This window comes from Oryctolagus cuniculus, chromosome 6 (genome assembly GCF_051225735.1).
Source record: "Oryctolagus cuniculus isolate XC-2025 breed Fujian yellow rabbit chromosome 6, ASM5122573v1, whole genome shotgun sequence".
Lineage (NCBI taxonomy): Eukaryota > Metazoa > Chordata > Mammalia > Lagomorpha > Leporidae > Oryctolagus > Oryctolagus cuniculus.
Window position 1 is genome coordinate 98,216,634 of NC_142872.1, and position 16,943 is coordinate 98,233,576.

Sequence of the window (16,943 nt, forward strand, 5' to 3'; positions counted from 1 at the left end):
CTAACCCAAGGGAGTTTAAAAAGGCACTGCTCACGCTTACATCCTGATGACATTCACAAAATCTACTTTAAGTATAATAGCATAGGAAGATCAATAACAAAAGCACAAGGCTGTGCTCTCTGTCACTTATATTCTTTTTAAAAGGATTTATTTATTTATTTGAAAGGCAGAGTTGAGAGAGAGAGCGAGAGAGAGAGCGCACTGCCATCCACTGGTTCACTCCTCAAACTGCCGCAGTGGCTGGAGATTATTCCATCTGAAGCCAGGAGCTTCTTCCAGGTCTCCCACGTGGTTGGTTGGGCCCAATCACTTGGGCCTTCTTCCACTGCTTTCCCAGGTGCATTAGCAGGGAGCCGGATTGGAAATGGAGCAACCAGGACTTGAACTGGCGCCAATATAGGATGCCGGCACTGTAGGCAGCAGCTTCACCTGCTATGCCACAGCACCAGCCCCTCCTTATACTCTTCATTGCAGTGTAGATATTGAGGACATTCTTAGTTGGTGAGCTTTAACACCACCAACTGTGGTGTTAATCGTGGCCTTTGGTTTCTAAATCATAGTGTATATTAGATAGTGACCCTAAAAACTGTATTATCTCTCTTAACTCTCTGCATTAAATAACAACTTATTTTTCTCTTTTTTGGTCTTTGTGTAGGAATATGTATAATCACAACACATACTTTTATGGTTCTTTATTCTGATGGCATGGAGTTACAGTATTGTAGACTTTTCATATAGTGCACTTTGCAAGATAATGTCAAGTGTTTTCTGAAGAAACTTCATCAGTTGGCACCTCTGTAGCATGAATAGAAGTCCTAACATCTTTATTATTAGTGTTTTAACATTTTTAGGTCTTCTGTGTGTTTGTGTATACATCTTCTTTTTTGTTTTTCCTGAATATAATTCTAACTTCTTTTCCTATAAATTTATTTGCCATTCATTTTTTATTATATGGAAAGAAATGTGTAATTTTTTTCTCGTTTCCCTGGTTCTGATTTGGTAGTTTACTGCTATTATGATGTATTTTAATAAGTTTTTAAAAAATTTAACATTAAAACAAACTTAAAATATATGCATATTGGAAAACATAGGCTCAAAATCTGGAATGAAAATGTTCATTGCAGCAGTATCAATAGTAGCCGAAAAGTAGAAATCATGCAAGTGTCCATCAGCAGATGAATAAACAAAATATGGCATACACATGCAAAGGAATATTATTCAGCCATAGGAAGAAATGAAATTCTGATATATGCTATGACATTAGTGAACCGTGGAGATGTGCTATATGAAATAAACCATAAACAAAGTAACAAATATTGTGCAACCCATTTATATAGAAGAACTGAAATAGACTAATTCATAGAGACGAAAAGTAGATAAGAGATTATCAGGGGCTGAATTGGGGGAGAATGGAGAATTATTGCTTAATGGTTACAAAGGTTCTTTTCGGAGTGATGGAAAAGTTTCAGAAATAAAAAGTGATGATGTATGTACAACATTGTGGGTGTAATTAATGCCACAAAATTACACATTTAAAATGGCTAAATATGATTTATGCTATATATTTATCACTAAATAATAAATAAGTATGTATATGAGTGTGCATATATTTCAAAACTTTTGCACCAAAAGAATCTTTTAATTCCATTTACCATGAGTTTTTGGAAGTACCTTTGTATTTTGTGAGTCTACATCTGAGCTCTGTTCCACTGATCTGTGTCTTTCCCTGTGCCAGTACAATACTGTCTTGATTATTATGGCTGCATAATGTCTTGAATTTGGGTAGACTGCTGCTATTTAATTTTCTTTTATAAAATTATTTTAGTTATTCTAGTTTATTTATCCTCCCATATAAATTTTAAAATAATTTTGTCTACATCCACAATAAAAATACCTGGGATTTTGATAGGAATTTGTTAAACCTGTATTGTTATGTCTTCCTGATGAGTTTACACCTGCAACATTATAATTTCTTTCTATGTCATTTCAATTCTTTTCTTTCATGATACAATTTGCCTTATGTAAATGCTACTGCTCTGGCTGTCTTATATTTAGAGGTTTCATAGTACATCATTTTTTATTCATTTAATTATAACTTATTCATATGTTTACATTTCATGCCTGTTACTATTAGACAACATAAAGTTTGCTTTTTTCTTTAAATCTAGTATGATAATCTCTGATTTTTTAATTGGTGTGTTTGTACCATTTACATTAAAATAATTATATTATGAAAGTTAAATGTTTTCTATTTTTCCCTTTTTGCTTCTTCCTTTCTTTCTTTACTTTTGCTGTCTTTTGTATTAATTAAATATTTTTATAATTTAATTTTTCCACCACTATTTGCTGTGTGAGTTTTATTTACAGTTTTTGGTTGATACTTTTTCTATATCTTTAAATAATATTATACCATTTCAGTTATAGAAGAAAAAACTTCAGGATGATATATGTTGAGTTCACCTCTATCCTTAGTGCTTGTATTATCATAAATTTCACTTTTGCATATGATATAAAATGTTATAATTAATTTCTCTTAAGAAGCTATTTTTCTATCTCAGAAGCTTAAAAGTGAGAAGACATTCATAGTTACTTACATATTTACAATTTCTTATGATTTTTATTAATTTATATAGACCTAAGTTAGTGCATGATTATTTCTTCCAAATGAAGAACTTCTAACAGATTTTTGAAGTCCTGCTGTTAACAAATTCTCTCAGCTCTAGTTTGTTTGAAATATTTTTCTTTGGTATTTCCAAGAACTTTCTTTATGTATAAAATACCATGATGGTAGTCCTTTCCCCAACACTGTCTCCTTCAGTATTTCTCAGATTTTTGTTCTCTTGACTTCTGGGACTCTGTGATTTGACATCTTTCATTGTTTAGGGGAAAGTACTAGCCATTCTCCCTAAAGCCTTCTCTCCTTTCTCCTACTGTGATTTCAGTTAGTCCTATAAGATCATTTGAGTTGGTGCCTGGGCCCTTGGATGTCCAGTTCTGCTTCATTTTTCACCATTTTTTCTTTATGTTTCAGTTCAGGTTGGGTAATTTATATTGACCTATTTTTAAAATCATCTTTTTTTTTTTTCTTGTTTCTTTCCCTTAAATGCAATAGGTCTTCACTTGATCTTGTGAATGGCCGTGAAAGCAATCAAGGTAGTGAGGGCACAATACAATCAAGTTTGGCCGGCACCGTAGCTCACTAGGCTAATCCTCCGCCTACGGCACCAGCACCCCAGGTTCTAGTCCCAGTTGGAGTGCTGGATTCTGTCCTGGTTGCTCCTCTTCCAGTCCAGCTCTCTGCTATGGCCCAGGAGTGCAGTGGAGGATGGCCCAAGTCCTTGGGCCCTGCACCCGCATAGGAGATCAGGAGGAAGCACCTGGCTCCTGGCTTGGAATCATCGCAGTGCGCTGTCCACAGTGCGCCATCCGCAGCGGCCACTGGGGGGTGAACCAATGGGAAAAAGGAAGACCTTTCTGTCTCTCTCTCTCACTGTCCACTCTGCCTGCCAAAAAAAAAAAAAAAAATACTCTCAAGTTTGTGCAAGTGTAAAGTTGCCATTGCACAAACCAAGGAGTGAATGCCTTTTTTCAAGATTTATGTTTTATTTGAAAAGGAGAGAAAGAGAGGAGAAAGAGAAGAGAGAGGAGAGAGAGGGGAGACAGAGAGAGACAGAGACAGAGAGACAGAGAGACAGAGAGAGCGATCTTCCATCTACTGGCTCACTTTCCAAATGGCCCAAGGAGCCTGGAGCTTCATGTAGGTCTCTCATGTGGGTGCAGGAGCCCAAAGACTTGGGCCATTCTCCATTGCTTTCTTGGGTGCATTAGCAGGGAGCTAGGTCAGAAGCAAAGCAGCCAGGACTAGAACCAGTGCCCATATGGGATGCCAGCACTGCAGGCTGCTGCTTAACCACTCTGTCTTAGCACTTGCTCCTCTGAATGCCTTCTTATATCTTGCCCCTTAAGTACCTTGCATAACTCAAGTTAGTCTGGTTCAGGCTTTGGCCCTGTGTGTAACAGAATTTTCTACTCTTCCCATAATGGCTTAAGACTATATGTTTGGTCTGAAGAAGAATCTGTTAAGGGCCTCCTGCCTTTCCACATTGGCAATTGTTCCCCTTCCCTAGTCCTACACTCAAGGAACATGTTTTCATATCTCCTGTCCTGTCTCAGTATTCCAGGTAAGCATGCAGAGAGATCTATGGAGAACAGTTTGCAAGCGACTGCAAACTCCTACTATGTCTGTGATTCCCAGAGGATCTATACTTCCATTCTTGTCTTTGTCTTCAGCAATATGTGAAATATTTTATTTTAAAGATTTTATTTATTTATTTGAGAGGTAGAGTTACAGACAGAGAGAGGGATTTAGAGAGAAAGGTCTTCAGTCCTTGGTTCACTCTCCAGATGGCTGCAATGGCCAGAGCTGAGCCAGTCCAAAGCCAGGATCCAGGAGCTTCTTCTGGGTCTCCCACATGAGTGCAGGGGCCCAAGCACTTGGGCTATCTTCTACTGCTTTCGCAGGCCATGGCAGAGAGCTGGATCTGAAGAGGAGCAGCTGGGACTTGAGCCTATGCCCATATGAGGTTGCAGCGCTGGCCCCTATGTCAAATACTTTAGCTGAGGTTTTATTGGCTTTTGATAATCCTGTCTTCTTCTTACGTGCTGCCCTGGTAAGTCTATCTGTGGAAGTGCCTGTCTTTGCTTAGCTGTTAGGCTAGGTGGTGGCACCTGTCTTCATTTCTGATGGGTAGAACAAAAATTATGAGATCGTTGCAATTTTTCTTAGTGCAGAGTTCTGCTCATTTCAGATTTCTACAGCTTCAGTGGAATTTTTTAATATCTTTAAGGTAATTTTTCTGTCTCATGCCTTTCCTTTCCTTTTGGATGAGGAGTCAGCAATTACTGTGCATGCAGTGTTTATTTATTTATTTATTGACAGGCAGAGTGGATAGTGAGAGAGAGAGAAAGGTCTTCCTTTGCCGTTGGTTCACCCTCCAATGGCTGCCGCAGCTGGCGCGCTGCGACCAGCGCACCGCGCTGATCCGATGGCAAGAGCCAGGTACTTATCCTGGTCTCCCATGGAGTGCAGGGCCCAAGCACTTGGGCCATCCTCCACTGCCTTCCCGGGCCACAGCAGAGAGCTGGCCTGGAAGAGGGGCAACCGGGACAGAATCCGGCGCCCCGACCGGGACTAGAACCTGGTGTGCCGGGGCCGCAAGGTGGAGGATTAGCCTACTGAGCCACGGCGCCGGCCGCAGTGTTTATTTTTTAAAGATATGCTTCTAGTATTTTGTGTCATTTCCTTTTACAACTTTCACATTTGTTTTCAGAAAGTTGATTATGATTGCCTCAATGTGATTTTCTTTTAGTTTATATTGCTTTGGGTTCATTGCCTTTCCTGGCTTGGCTTTGTAGGTTGATGTCTTTCATCAAATTTGGAATTTTTCCATTATAATTCCTCTAAATTTTTTTTCTGTATGATCTTTTGCCTCTTTCCCCAGAGCTCTAATTATAAACATGATGGATTGCTTGATATTATTATACACACATCTGAAGTTTTATCAAACTCTTTAGTCTTTTTGTTTCTCTGTGATAAACCTTAAAAATTTCTGTTACTTGTCTGATTTTTTTTTCTTCTGCAGAGGCTAGTAAGTTCTTCCTCTAATTCAGTGATTCTGTTTTAATTTCATATATATTATCTCAGGACATTCCATTTGGTTATTTTTATATCTTTAATGTTATGATTATTCTTTGCATTTTTGCTTAAATCTTTGAGTATATTTATAATAACTATCTTTAACTCCCTACTGATAAATCTATCAAATCTATCATTTTTTAGTCATTCATTTGTTTCTACAACTGATTGTTAATTTGAGAAGCAGAGAGACAAAGAAAGAGACAGACAAAGATAGACAAAGAGAGAACTTCCACCTGCTGGTTCACTCCCCAAATGCCTGAAATAACTGAGGCTGGTCCAGGCTGAAGCTTGGAATCAGAACTTAACCCAGAGGGGGACAGGGACCCAGTTACTCGGTCCATCACCTACTGCCTCCTAGAGTGCACATTACCAGGAGTAAATCTTGATATTGGATTCAGGTTCTCTGGTGTGGGAAGCAGTATCTTAACCCATGTCTTAATGGCTGGAATAAAAACCAGTCCTTATTTCTTGATTCTAGGTTTGGTTATCGGTCGTATCTTCATATATTTTTGCATGTCTAGTAGCCATATATATTACCTAGGTGTCCAGACCACAGCAGACTATATGATAAAAAATGATAACAGGAGCACTGTTACTCACAGAGACTCTATCCAAAGTTAAAGTTATGGTTGATGGAACAAAGAAAAGACCCAGGAAAATCACAGCATGAAATACAAGGACTCAAGAAGCATGATTATTTGGAACCATTTATTTCAGGGGCATCTCTACAACTCTTGAAGGCACAGTTTGTTAGCACAGCATACTCATTAATGATTAAAATGATGACTTGAATATCCAGAAAAGTTTATAACATGGTAAGTACATGTTTCTTAAAAGGTAGTAGAATGCAAACTGTTGCAGGGGTTCTTGTCTCTTCTCTTCCAGGAGTTTGCTTCTGAATTCATTGCCACCTTGGGGCCTAGGCAAAACCTTCTCCTCTATATGGAGAATTCTTTCTTCCTTTCTTCCTTCCTTCTGACTTCTTTTCTCTATCAAGATTTAACTTAATGTTAATTCCTCAAAAAATCCTCCCTGATTTCTCAGTCATAAGTAAGCCCCTCTATTTATATATTTTCATTGTACTCTAGACATTTGCTTTGTGGCACTTAGTCATAATGATGGCATTTTCTGTTTCTCTGTTCAGCACTTAGCAAAATCACTGTGCTATAAAATCCATGAATGCACTGAGCATATTTGTTTTATTCATTGGTATGCTACACAGGTGCAACAGGTGTCATATTAATAACTTTTTAAAATGAATAGCTAAAATAAAATGAATAAGAGCTAAAGTAAAAATAGCCAAAGATCAAAATCTTAGTGTGTATATATATATGTATGTGAAAACCTTGCTTTACTAAAAATTTGAAGTATGATTTAATTCTTTTTGTATACTTCTAGTCCTTCTTCATGTACTATGACAGCATGCATGATAAATCTATGTTGAATGAATGATGCTAAAGAACAATAAATTACACTTCGGCTCTTTTTCCTGATAGTCTGTGGTTCTCAGCGCCTGAGACTTCACAGTCACATTTTTACAATTTAATTACAAATATAAGTAGGCAATTTATTTTTAAAATATTGGAACACTTGAATTATTGTCCAGTGTAGCAAATATAAGAAAATACAACAACAGTGTGTCCTTAAACTCAAAAACTACCCCTGTTTTATTCTTTTGGATCATAAACTTTCGACAGACTCAAATGTACAATGGGTATATTTGTCTCACCAGGTGGATACCCAAATAGAAGCTGGTGTTTTCTATAACTAAGGATACACATTTGTGGTGACTGCAGAAAATGTTTTCATTGGGTGGAAAAACAAAGGATATGTTTGAATGTAGTGGAAAATTAGGAATTCTAAACAATTTGTCCATCAATCAAAACATTTGAAATTTCGGGGAAAAAAAGGAGGTTTCTAGTTAATGGGGTTTTCACCTGGGGCTCATTAGTGGTTCTGAAAGTGGTTCTTTCTCAAGTTTCTCACTAATGCGCTGCTGGGAGTCATACCAGGTGTTCCTTAACACTGATTTCCACTCTGAGCAACTTTATCTGAAAACCAAGCACCTTCACCCACACTAGTGTCACCCTGTCCACTAGTTCCATTAAATTAGCTCAGTCCCTACTACTGTGCATACACCGAGATGAGTGACCGTGTTCAAACAATAAGCCCTAAGAATCAGGGCTTATTCTATTTGTCTTTTGTTAATGGGGATTCAAGCTGTTTAATTTCAGAACCTTTTTTTTAAATTGTCTTGGTATAGTGAAGGAATTAAAGTTCTCATAGTTTCACAAATTTGTTGAGCCATTAAGGTAGTGGGACAATAGTTTCAAATTTAAAAATTTAAGTGTAAAACAATTTAAATTTCACATCTCAATGAAAAAATTGTCACTGCAAGGGCGAGGAACTTTCTCCCAATCTGGCTTCTCCTATGAAGCTTTCCCTCTAGTTTCCCATAGCTACAGCACATTTCCCCTGCTCTTGTACTAGACCTTGGTGAGAAATCCTTTGACACATTCTTTCCTTTAATTTAATGTAAGTCCTGGCCTTGAAATCATTCTGCGTTACAGACTTCCTTTTCAAATCATGGGCGGCTCTGGCAACTGAGAATAAGAAACTGCATCAGACTTCATACCATAACCTGTTCCAGGGGCGATTGAATAGGTTTTATTACATGCCAAATACATATGAATGCCCCAGGCTGAAGAGCTTAGGTGGGTCATTAAGAAAATAACACAATTTTAATGATTGGGGAAATGGAAAACAAAAAATAAACTATCTTAAGGGAGAGAAAACCCATGTCTATAATGTAAAGGCAGAGTCAAAGGAAGGTAAAATGGAAGAAGTTTAAAACAGGTAATGGCTGGACGAATGCAATTCTGAAAGTGCAGTATAGTGGGGGAATGATACATTTGACCCGTGTGTCTTTAACTAAGATCACGTTAGTTAATGCGTGCGATTAATGCATGCAAGGAGGAAATGCACTTAGCATATAACATGGGACTTTAAGTAGCCTCTAGTCAGGGAGGATTTGGATGTTTTCCCGAATCACTTTTAGAAGGCAATAAAAAGTTTTCACTTGGAAGTTGTATGCAACACATTCTGAGAATAGTAAGTGCTGAGTAATTTATGGTAGCAAGAAGAACCGATTCCCAGACGTATTTGTCTATACTTTTGCTTTAGTGGCCTGGGAGGAAGGTGTGTGGTTTCCTCCAGGGTGGCCTTTGTTCTGAGAATACTGATGAACGTGGTTGCCATAGTGGGTGGACCTAAGAAGGGCCGTCCCTAGTTGTACCACGCTCCCTGTTTGCTCCACGGCCCATCCTAGTTCTCCTGAGTTCAGGGTGTCTGTGATCTAGAGAGGCCTAAGTGCTTGCTTCTGTGTGAAGTAGCTGGGGGCACACCCCATGCCTTGATTTAGGCTACTAAAATCATAAATGCACATCCTGGGTTTTCCCGTCCTCCGTCAGCTTTCTTTAGAAAAGAAGGGAAATATCTACTTCTGTACTTCGAGGGTAAAAGAGTGGTTGTTCATATCTAGAGTTTCAGGCCACTGGAGAGGCAGTACATGAAATCACTTACATTTCTTGACCAGTGAAGTCAGCCTCGGTCCTGTTCTACACAGCCAGTCCCAAGGAACTGTCACCAACAGTTGGTCTTATTTAATTAGGAAGGGCTTTCTCTCACATACTTTAAGGGGTTCAAATAACCCTCTAAAGGGGGCTAACTATCACCCAGGTGTTTGAGCTATTTTGATGAGTTGGATGAGCAAGGTAGAAATTACTTACGTAAATTTATTTTTAAATATCATAAAATCACCCATCCCTATCATCTTTTGCTGAAATTACTTCCTGTTGTTAAGCATTAGAAACAAGCATTAACCTTTTCAAGCCACCAAGCTGTTATTCTTTTTTTAAAAGATTTATTTATTTATTTGAAAGTCAGAGTTACACAGAGAGGAGAGGATTAGAGTGAGAGAGAGAGAGAGAGAGGTCTTCCATCCAATGGTTCACTACCCAATTGGCCGCAACGGCAGGAGCTGTGCCAATCTGAAGCCAGGAACCAGGAGATTCTTTCAGGTCTCCCACGCGACTGCAGGGGCTCAAGGACTTGGGCCATTATCTACTGCTTTCCCAGTCCATAGCAGAGAGCTGGATCAGAAGTGTAGCAGACGGGACTCGAACCGGTGCCCATATGGGATGCTGGAACTGCAAGCGGCAGCTTTACTTGCTATGCCACAGTGCCAGCCCCAGGAAGGTGTTATTCAAATGGTTTGTTACCTATACTTAAAGATATGGGGCTGTCCAGTTTGTAAATAGAAATTAATACAAAAGTGCTCATAAATTGTGGCGATAGTTGGATTCAGTGTGCAAGTCTATTTAGCATTAAGGAAGTAAATACTGTGCTTAATTGTTCATTTCAGAAGCAGCTGAGCTGTTTTTGCTATTTCTGTCAGTCTTTTGTAAGAACACACACAGTCAAAATGTGGGGGATTTATGGTACTCTGCAGGTATTCATTTGAGAAGGAAATTAGCAAGTCCTGGTTCAGAGTTATATGTGGCCTTCATGAAAGTAGCCTTCTGAATGCCTTTCAAGAAATTATACATGTGTAACTCCAGTTCTTGTTTTACTTTTAATGATACCAATGTGACTAAGATCTTCTATTTCCCTGGTTTGGTAATTCATCACAGGTTCAGGTTCATATGAAAACTAGAACATGGTGAACTCTCTAGTTTTGTATTTGCAGTAGACAGAGACAAGGACAGTTTGGACTATAGGTCAAAAATTTCCCTGTAGACAACTAATATGAATATAAGAAAAATGAATTTAACTCCATAGAAGGCTGTGAATATCTCTGATTAGAAAAACAAAGTATAGGTCAGAGGGAATGAAGGAAGAACAAATGAATACTGGTCTCATCAGGGTCTTTGGCTATTTAAAATTTCTTTTTAGTATTTATTTTGAATGATATCTCTCAGGAGTTGAATAAATTCTCTTCCCAGCATGATTTATGTGCTATCATTTTAGTGTTTCATGTCTTATGACTTTTTCTGTCTCCAACACATTAATTTTTCACTTTTTCACTTTTACAGTCTGGCATCATAGCTTTCTTTCTAATAGTTCCTTTTGTTTCTTCTTCATTCTCTATACAAACAGTAAAAATGTCCTATGATTTTCCTGTGTGACCAAATCCTTGCATATTGTATTCACTTTATTGCTGATTTTTATAAAACTAGTTTTAACTTGCTATTAATTTAGCATAAAAACTACAAGACTATAGGTTTTCTGAAATATTGTGTTGATCCATGAAGAACTAGCATTTCCTGTGAAAGACCCCAAAGAAAGAGAAAGCTTATTAAAATGTCTTCCATATATTATAATGTATATAATACATAAAGTAGTTAACAAGACTTATTTGATCTTTTATAAAGTAGGTTGGGAGGAAGATGTAACCATCAGGATTCATCTCCACTAAGGAGACTGTTTGCCATGGCCTTCGTCATTTCACCCAGTTCTATAACATATTTGGAGTTAATAAATTCAAGGAAATGGGAATTTATGTTGGGTCAGCTTTGGAATTTGTCCCACATCTCTGTTAAGTGTCAGGTCATACGAAAAGTTGCTCAGTAGTGATCTCTTTATATTTCTAAATTTCCTATGTGAATTCACTTTTTGCTGAATGATGTATTTATAAACATATCAGTTTCTAACTTTTTTAGTTTTGGAAGTATCATCTGATTCCTAATATGACATTACTGTGCTATAAGGAAGAAAACAAGCAAATCTGATATATTAATTATCATTTAGGGTTTATTTAGTCCTAAATTTAGGGTTTTCTATGAGGCTAATTCAGTTTGCTTTTATAAATATTCTGTGAGTGTCCTTTCACAGTTTGAGCTTCTTATGTCAGTCATTTCTTTTGTATCTCTGTTCAGTTTCTGTTCACTTGATCTATTGGCTTATGATAGAGATCTGATGAAATCTTTAGCTATCATTGTTGATTTTTCTACCTCAAATTCTGTCAGGTTTTTCTTTTACTGTTTTGAAGCTGTCCAGGTAAGTTTATAATGACATATTTTTTCATTTTTTTTTTTGTTAGCATTCAACATTTCTATTATGTACTAGGATTGCTAATGTATGCATCTTTTCCTAGTCTTTTACAGTTAATTTTATTTTGTGTTTGTTTATCATTTTTTTAAAGATTTATTTGAATGTCAGAGTACACAGAGAGAGAAGGAGACAGAGATGTTCTCCATCCACTGGTTCACTCCCCAATTAACTGCAATGGCCGGAGTTGTGCCGATCCGAAGCCAGGAGCCAGGAGCTTCCCTTCCCACCTGGGTGCAGGGACCCAAGGACTTGGGCCATTATCTACTGCTTTCTCAGGCCATAGCAGAGAGCTGGATCAGAAGTGGATCAGCCAGGCCTGGAAGCAGAGCCCATAGGAGATGCCTGCACTACAGGCAGCGGCCCCACCAGCTACACCACAGTGCCAGTCTTTTGTGTATTATTTTATATGTGATCTTTTTTAGACAAGACTTCTGCATTGTTGGGGTTTATTTTTTAGCCATTGCCAGAATTTTGTTCTTGTAAATATTGAATTTGATACTTTTATTGTAATTAATTTACGTTGGGATTTATTTTTTTCCCCTCTTTCTTTCCTTTGTTTTTTCTATTAAGATTGTTCAAATGTCCTTCTAAGTTTTAAAAATTACAATTTACAATTTCGTCCTTGTGTCTACCTGACTCAAACTTATATTCAAATCTATTCATTATTATTGAATTAAGTTTATCAAGTTTAAAAAGATAAATACTGTGTCTTCCAACACTGCACCCTATTGATATTGTCTAGAATTTTAATTACATATTGCTGTAATTCATGAACTCATATAATATCTTCTAAATTTTTCTATTTATATTATCTAAATATTTTTCTGAGTATCTTTAAGGTGGCTCTTTGAATGGCAAGTATTCTGAGGAATGGTATGGCATTGAATATTTTTACCATATATTCTCATTTTAGTGACATTTTGCTTGAGATCAAATTATTTCCATTTAATATATAAGAGTATTAACTATCTAGCACAGTGCGGGCTCGTCCTGCGTGGCCTGCGCACTGTGGGATGATGTGGTGACGGCATTGTTCGACAAGAAGCACTGGAGACATGTTTTGATGAACATGTCCGTTTATTAATGAAATAGCATACCTTTTTTTTTTCTTTTATTTAATGAATATAAATTTCCAAAGTACAGCTTATGGATTACAATGGCTTCCCCCCCATAACGTCCCTCCCACCTGCAACCCTCCCCTTTCCCACTCCCTCTCCCCTTCCATTCACATCTAGATTCATTTTCGATTCTCTTTATATACAGAAGATCAGTTTAGCATACATTAAGTAAAGATTTCAACAGTTTGAAATAGCATACCTTTTAAAGGGCAGGCAGAAGGGGTGTAGCTAATTCAGGGCAACATTAATTCTATAGGATAGAGACGATATTGGTGCCACTATGCTTTATCAGCTTGAAAGTCACATAGGCTATGGTAGCTTTCCAGGTGGTCCTAATGGACCACACCTGGGAGTTGTTTACCTGATTGGTAATTACAAGGTCCTACAACAGGGAGCAGGGTGGGGGAAATGTGCCTGGGGCCTCTGCCTCCTGCCAGGAGTTAGGCCATCCTGGGAGGCATGGTGTGCCACGCCCTCCTAACCTCCTGCAAGGGCTAGGCTGGCAATCCCCCAGCTAGGCACAGAATCTCCCACAGTACAGAATTGCTATTAGTAAGCCTGATATAAATATTTTTCTGTTGTAGATGATTTGTTATTCAACTATGTAAATTTTAGAATGTCTTTTGAATTTGATATTCTTCAGTCTCACTCATTAGATCTGCCTGTGCTTCATAAGTTCTAGCTGAAGGTTTTTTAAAATTAATTTTAGAAGTTTATGTGTTTATTTTTTCAAAAGATATTTTTCTGGGGTCTGCTTTGTGGTATAGTAGGCTGTCTCTGCCTGTGGTGCTGGCATATCATATAGGCGCTGGTTCATGTCCCAGATGCACATCTTCTGCTCCAGCTCTCTGCTTTTGGCCTGGAGAAGTAGTGGAAGTTGGCCCAAGTGATTGGGCCCCTGCACCCACGTGGGAGACCTAGAAGAAGCTCCTGGCTCCTGGCTTCAGATCAGCCCAGCTCTGACTGCTGTGGCCATTTGGGGAGTGAACCAGTGAATGGAAGACCTTTCTCTCTGTCTTTCCCTCTCTCTATCTGTAACTCTACCTCTCAAATAAATAAATAAAATATTACTTCTCATTTAGAAATCTATGGGAAGACATGCATGGTAAAAAAACTTAAAAATATATTTTTCTTTTTATATTATTTCTTTCTGGAACTCCTATTGTGCACCCATTATCACTTCTATGTCTATCCTGAGTATACATTACTTTTTTGTGTGATTTTCTTTTTATATTTACTTAGAGAATTGCTGAATTACACTTTCAAGTTCATTAAGGTCTTTCAGCTGTACCTGTCCTACTGTTTGTCTCAACTGTCATGTTCTTTAGGTCAGAGTTTGTACTTCATATTTCTAATATTTCTACTTTATTATTTCTGACTTATAATTCATGTCACAAATATTTTCCAAAGTCTCTCTCTTAAATATATGAGTACTTATCCGGATATTTAAAATTCCTGATTTTAACAACCCTGCTTCAGTAGTGTGTATTCAACTTTGTCTCTTGAGTTATGTGGACTTGTGACAGTCCCTGAAGGAATCAGCTACTCCATCATAAAACATATGTTGAAGGAACTCATGTCCATGCCTTACACTGTTCCTGTTCTGGTGAGTCTGAAGAGAAGAAACAGGGTGAGCCTCAACGAGAAGAGGCCCACATACCAACAGCCCACTGTTGATGACCCCTTTGTTTCCACTGCACGGGCAACTCTCTTGGGCAGGTTTTCTGCTTGCCACATTTAGGGAGATATGACACAAAGAACTGCAGTCTGCCTGGCTGGTGTTTGGCCAACCATGCAAGTTGGGAGGGGATGGGGTTGGACAATTGAATGCCCAAAGGCAGCTATCAGCTGACATCCACTACTTCCTTTCATTAACTGTTGTCATAAACTGAGCTTCAGAACTGCCCTGATATGGAAGGGCACTGGTCCTGATATTTTGGGCTGTCTGTGCTCATTTTTGGGGAATGGATGGGCAATGACTATGCCGAATCAATATTGGTAGAGGAAAGCAGAAATTAAACAACTCCCTCCAGCTTGTCCTTTCACTGCCTCGTCAGCTCCCCTCTGCAAGGCTGCACCTGTTCAGTTCCTACTCTTTAGTGTAACAGAGTCTGCACCTTCAGCAGATGTTTACCATGGATATTCTTTGTGTGGGGTTATTTCTATTGTTCTTGTCAGGGTCCATGCTCCATGCTTCTCTTTAGCTTCTGTAATTTCTCCAGCCTTTTTTTTGGGGGGGGGGGAGGGGAGCAGGGTTTGGAGAGAATGACTTGATAATAACCAGAAGCTGTGAAGGGCTTTTTAACGTGTACCTCTGGAGGAGGGCCTTGTGATTTGCTGCCCGATCTCGTGTACTCATTGACAAAGTGTTTTTGCACTTAGTAGCTAGGGAAAATTACTAGAAATGCTTGCCAGCTGCTTATTGAACCCTCAGAATTCTGCAGTGGCTCTGTAGTGATAATTTTTAGATGTTAGGGCAACTTTTTCCATTGCTATAATTTAACACTTGGATAAATGGCATAGAAGACTGCTGAATATTTTAATTTTATTAGTTTTCTGTGTTTAATTGTGATAACATATTTTGTATTACCTAGTTATTCAAATCATTAGTGACTGTTACTTAATTAGTGAGACAAAGCACGTATAGTCAAGTTAATGGCATTGTATTTTTTGCAGTCTTTGCTTTAGATAGGACCATAAGAATGCTTGTATGAACTAACACCATAAAAAGCAGTCTTAATTATCAGTGGCAAAAGTTTATTATTGTTCTTAACAAAACACTGAAAACTCTTTTACTTTATAAATATTTAAGGGAATGAAAAATATATGGTTAAAGTACTATTTCTGTAGTACATTGTAATTTAAATAATTAGAAACATTGAGAAAGTGTTTTTATACCATTTTACTGTGTAACTTATACTACTGGGTGAATAATAATCACATTCCTTTCTAAGTTTGAATTAATTTCTCCTCCTTGTACTTTAAGTATTGTGAAATATCTCTGAAAAAGAGAGAGAGAGACCTCTCAGCTGCAGGTTTATTCCCCAAATACCTACCATAGAGACTGAGGGCCAAAGCCAGGAGCCAGGATCTAATTCTAGTGTGAGTGGTAGGGATCCAAGTACTTAAATCTTCATTGCTGCTTCCCAGGGTCTCAATCAGCAGGAAACAGTATTTAGGAGCTGGAGCCTGGTAACAAACCCAGGTGCTCTGATATGGGATAGGGATGTCCTAACTTGCATGTTTAACCATTAAACAAATGTCCACCAAAAGGTGAAGTTCTTAACATCATCAGTTCCTCTGGTATATCTTTGTTCTTTTCACTGCATCCACTTTCCTCACTGAAGTCAATTAGTTCATCTTCACTGTTCCTCTGGTTCACATCTAGAGCCTCTCCAATAGTAACAGTGTCGACATGATCATATCAACTGTTTCCTCTATGACTTTATGTACATTCAACTCAAATTTAACTTTGGCATTGTCACTTCTTTTGCCTCATTTTCATATTTGTTGCACAATTCCCTCTTCTGATGATCTATTTATGTAAGTGTTACATGGTTTCATCACTGGGAGACAGGGAGGAAATACATGTACATGCTTTGTTGACTGTGTATGAACTGAAAAACTGATGCATAATGATCTATCACCATAAGACTTTGAAAGAGATGGCATGAGTAGTCATTGATTGTGATGTGCATTTGTTATTTATGCAATGATTTATAGACTAAAAGCTAGCAGAAAAGTTTGTTATTGTTAATTGCTCGTGATTAATAAAGTGGTAACTGAAATTTGTTGGAGGACTTCTGGAGGAAGACTATTGCCACTGAATAACAGTAATATATTTGATTAGCTAAATATTCATAACTGAAATGAATACATATAGGAATTCCTTTCAGTTATGAATGTACAGTGAGAACTGCCTATGTTTTTATAGTAAAGCCAGTCATTTAGCAACTGGATGAGTGTGGTGGCTGAAAAATATGCCCTTCATTGCTCTACTAGGGGAATATGTTAAG

The 16,943-nt window shown here is 37.9% G+C and overlaps 1 long non-coding RNA gene across 3 annotated transcripts in view; it reads left to right on the top strand.

Moving 5' to 3' along the window:
* LOC138849922 (uncharacterized) overlaps positions 1-16,943 on the top strand; it is a 277,914-nt gene that overhangs the window by 130,162 nt on the left and 130,809 nt on the right. The gene's annotated exons all lie outside the window — the stretch shown is intronic.